We start from the raw sequence: 4,940 nt of genomic DNA, 5'->3' as shown, positions 1-4,940 counted from the left end.
GATCTGAAGTGTGCGTGAAGCAAAATGCACTTTTGACTGATCCTTACCAGTTCATATTCTGCACCTGGATCATTTAAAAAACAGTCAGACATTTCTAAATACAAACTACATGATTCTGAGTGCAAAAAATATTTCTGTGGTTTTTAAACCTATATTTTGTTTTGTGTTTTCAATTACAGCCAGGGTATAGCCAAACCATTCGTTTGTAATTGCCCTCCCTATGTATAGTCTGATTTTAAATAATCTGATTCCAAGCCTAATCTTTTACTGTATTAGAGCAAATAACTCATTGTCAAGTTACTAGAACCTACCTTGGTTTCCACAAGCTGGTGCTGGATTAGTGACAACGGTAGGTGCTGCAAAACATATGAGAACAAACACAGGTTGGTTATTTGGGATTGAGGACCTCACACAATATACAATTTGTAGGTGTTTTTTTCTTTAGGTGTATTTTTCTTGGTAATTTATATGATTATGTTTAAATGTAGTTTTGCTACATCAAAGTAAAAATTGGGAAAATTGGCAGAATGTAAAACAGAGAACATACTGTGCTTATTACTTATATTAAGTCATTCACCAAACATTTACTGCAGGTGAATCAATCACATATTAACTTTCATTTAAAATGCAAACGTCAAAAAGATTTATCTGCACTAAATGTTTGGTGAATGTCACATTTACTGCTTTAAACATATACACTGTAAGTAAACTCATCACATTTCTATTTTTTAAGTATTTTTTCTGCAATTTCAGAAATAAATGTCATTGACGTGTTGAGTATCGGTGTTTAAATATTTTAGGGTAATCTTCTATAGCATCCTATTTTGCAGTTTGTTCCTTTATGAACCATTTTGTAACAAGCAGAGTGCCTTTTCCTAACCTAAAAGTCTGCATTGCCATAATAGATCATATGTATAATGACACTGTTGCTATACAACAATTAGCATGGAAATGGGACATGGTAGCTGATACACCAATTGCAATACAAAGGACAGGAATATCCACCTTTTCGAATATATTCCAAGTGGACCTATGCCGAAAAATAATGTGCGCTGCATTTACCAAACTTTTGGTGTCAGTAGATTTAGTTTACATAGTTAAACATCTGAGCTGTATACTTGTCCTTAGTTAGTGATGCTGAAGGTAATAAAGCCATAGGATTAGAACATCATACAGACAAGCATGAATATTTAGAACAAAGCAAAGTCTAAAAATATGGCTATATTTGGGGAAAACAAAATGGAGACAGTGGAGGCTCTCATTACTGACTGCCACCTGAAAATGCTAACATAGATCAGTTTGCTTGATTAAACCCTGCAAATATTATAAATTACCAAAACTCAAACTGTATCTACCAATCAGGAATATTCATTGCATATGTATTAGACAGTCACAGCAGCAAGGATGATTTATTAATTGTGGCATGTGCTTAGCAGAACTACAGCATAAAAAAACTAAATTAAAATGTACAGAAGTAAATTTGTCACCACATACTTTTCCAACAATGTTTTACCATGTAACGGATTGCAGAGCCAATGGTCCTGATTTATTAAAGGTCTCCAATGCTGGGGAGCAAACACTTTCATCAGTAAAGCTGTGTGATCCAGCAAATCTGGAATGGATTTTTTAAAAGTCATTTGCTATTTGTTACCAAATGTTTTCAAGCCTGGACCAGATCAATTACAGGTTTGCTGGATCACCCAAGTTCACTGATGAAAATGTATACTCCCCAGCCTTGGAGAGCTTTAATAAATCAGGCCCAAATAATCTGCCCCCTGTACATGAATTATGGCACCCCCAGCAGGCTATGGAGTGCTGACAATGTGATAAGTTAAAGTTTTATAATATAGTCAATTGTGTGTACACTGTCTATGTGTTTCTTCAACTCTGGTGCCTGATCAGTATATTTGCAGCCAAATCTACATTACACCTGGGAAATAGAAGAATCGATATTTCCAGTGAGTTGTCAATGATGGAGTACACATTTGTCTGTCTGTCTTGCGCCTATTATAACACGGCTTTAACAACACAGCCCTCCACATGTTTTGTCTCATATCTTTACTCTGATTTCTCTGACTTTTATTATACCATTACTTATGTATCTAAGCTTTTTTTAAGAATGGATTCTGTGTAACAAAACAGTAAAGGATTAAGGATCTTAACTTGATTTTTGTCTCAATCAACTAATTTTCTGAAGACAGGAGGCGGTTATACCCTATGGACCTCGTGAAGTTGCCAACTACTTACCGTTGTAGTTGGGATCAACCACTGGGATGGTTTGGTCTTGTCTCTGCTCCCTGTGTTCATGATGATGATGCCCACGGCCTCCCTTGACTCCAGACATGATTTGCTTGATATGAAATAGAATGAGACTAAACAGCTTATTAAGAAGTGTTCAAAGTTGTGATTAGGTTCCACAACTCAGGCTATTTTATACACCAATGATCAGAATTCGGAAGGGATTGACAGGTGACGTCAGGCAAATTTACAAAATCCAAGACTATGTATATTTGATTGATTGCTAAAAATGTCAAAGACTGATCTCCTCCCATAAGTATGGGTGTTTTCTTCTCATCCCCCCCCCCTCACCCTAAAACCATTTTTTATGATTCACCTGCAGTTTGTTTGTTTAATTCTATACATTGTGCTAAAAATCATGCAGTCATGTACGGGTGGACCATAAACAAATATTTTATCAATAAATAGGTGTTGTTCAGTGATCAAGGATACATTGAAATTGTGGTAGTCATACATGAGTTTTCTATGATACCAGAAATACAAGTTTGCCTGGAAGTTTCCTTCTTCAGGATTGTTCTACCACAATTGTGTATATATATAATTTTGTCTATAATTTATATTATAATTATGTAATTTGGGGCTCTATTTATATAACAGGGAATCTGACATTCTTTTAAAATATTCCCTGGTGGGAATTAATTACTGCTATTGAAACACATGGACCAGGAACATTCCTACCAGGGAATGTCTGATTCCCTGTTTTAAAAATCGAGCCCTTGGAGTATATATTTTGCAGGGAAATGTGACATAATGGACTTCAAAGGCATCCTTACCTGTAATGTGGCAGTATGGTCAACTACAACATTACAAAAATGTTCGTACCTTCTATGTGTCTGCATTCACCAATCTGGGTCAGACTTAAGCATTAAAACAATAGCTGAAGAATGAAACTGTAGAACCATGCTTGCTGTTGACTTCATGTGCAATAGCATGAGAGATAAAAACAAAATTTTTTACAAGTTTAGTAAAGTTGCAGTAAAACTGCTGAACTACAGTGGGTTTGCAAATCTGTAGGCAAATATTTGTTTTTTTTTTCTTGGTATAAACTCTTCTTCTGATTGCAGAACCTGGTTTACTACCAAAGATGTTGCTAGCTGAGGCAGGCACCCACCTGGCATCATGCCAACTCTTTACTTTTACCTGGTAGCTTCTATAACCCCACAGAGAGTTTCACTAAGTTCAGACTCACAGTGGGAACAAAGGTTCCCATGCAGCTCCTAGGTGCTGGCATCCTACCAGCTGCAAGGCTGTTCATACTGCTTCGTTGGTTCTTAGACAATCCAGCTATTGAACATTTTGCAGGAAATAGTTGCTGGTGGTATTGAACTTCTCATGGACTCACCCATTCATTCTTTATGGGTACATGTACTCACCACATGAGATGGTTTAGGAGTGTGAGGAAGTGAAACAGCGCCACAAAGTCACTACTAGTCTGAACATAGCCAAGTACTTTTAATAGTCAGAGACACTTACAGCCGTTTATCAGTATAGTATTATTAAAATTTACATCTTTACCCCAAGCCTACCCTAACCCTACATAAATGTTGAGTTATAGAAAAGATTGGCACTATAAGCTCTTTTTAGGTGCATATTAATTAACAATAAAATAAAGGATGAAGTTACATCAGCAATAATGCATGCAGATGAGTCAGTATACCTCTAAAAACCTTGGGTATAGACAAGCATATTTCCTTTTCATAATATAGTAACATTTTGGGATCAGGCAGGTCTTCATTGCAGAAAGGGACAGACGATGTCCCTTCTGCAGTAATCATTCTTACCTGCCTGATCTCTCTCTGGAGCTGTCAAAATCGCTAAGCTGTGCTTGTGTAGCTCAGAATAGGTTATCAGGCCAACCTGGAAGAGAGGGAGGCAGAAGATGGTGTCAGTCTCCCGTTATTGATTTTCCCCTTGCTTGGGAAACTAGAAAAATAGAGTAAAAATTCTTACCCAAACAGCTAGGCAGCATACCACACAACATAGAAATGTGTTGTCATGTGTATTGGTGCACTGCAGTGCATATGCATGGGGTACAGTTAAAAGTTATTTCCATCCTGTCACTAACATACATAATGCTCATTTATGGAAGTTGTTGTAATGCACATTACTGCAAGGCAACAGTGTGATCCCGGCCTCCCTACTGTATATTTAAAGCAAACATAGGTTTCTTTGACTTTCTCAAGATGGAACATCTTCTATCTTTACTCAGTCCCACTGGAATGACACTGGAATGATCACGCCAAATTATTTCTTCAATAAAATACCATCACATAATTTATTTTAATAATTTTAAAAGCATGAAAACAAAGCTGCTTTGTTGTATAATCTCAATTCAAATTCAACATGTTTCACAGATGATGTCTGCTTCCTCAGAAATTCGATTGAGATCTAAAAAAGTTTTTTTTATATACAATACAATGTCAAGAAGATTAAATCATCACATCAATATGATATTCAAACCTCTACGTACATATTTACAATCATAATAGTTATCCTATAGACCAGCGGTCCCCAACCACCGGGCCGCGGCCCACTACCGGTCCGCGGCGGTGTTTTCAGTGGGCCGCGAGTACATGATCCATTATTAAAAACGAAGCGGCACCCAACCACCATCCGCGGACCGGTGTTTGTATGAGATGCCG

The sequence above is a fragment of the Pyxicephalus adspersus genome, chromosome 10 (assembly GCF_032062135.1).
Source record: "Pyxicephalus adspersus chromosome 10, UCB_Pads_2.0, whole genome shotgun sequence".
Taxonomy (NCBI): Eukaryota; Metazoa; Chordata; class Amphibia; order Anura; family Pyxicephalidae; genus Pyxicephalus; species Pyxicephalus adspersus.
The sequence above is the reverse complement of the archived record's forward strand: the minus strand, read 5'-3'. Positions refer to the sequence as shown.